The following is a 256-nucleotide window of genomic DNA, read 5'->3' on the forward strand; positions in this document are numbered from 1 at the left end:
TCTTTTCTAGGTTGAACAGTCTTTCAGCCTCTCCTCATATGGCCTGATCTCCAGACTTCTAATCATGCATGTGGCCCTCCTTTGGACTCTCTCAGGCTTCTCCACATCCTTCCTGAAGTGTGGCACCCAGAACTGGATGCAGTACTCTAGTTGCAGCCTCACCAAAGCTAAGGATGTCATTCTCTCGCTCTACTCAGTCTTGCTTGATATGCATCAGTAGATGCATGCCAGTGTCTTATTTGCTTTGCTGGCTACA

This window comes from Gavialis gangeticus, unplaced genomic scaffold (genome assembly GCF_001723915.1).
Source record: "Gavialis gangeticus isolate Ggan-Ray unplaced genomic scaffold, GavGan_comp1, whole genome shotgun sequence".
Taxonomy (NCBI): Eukaryota; Metazoa; Chordata; order Crocodylia; family Gavialidae; genus Gavialis; species Gavialis gangeticus.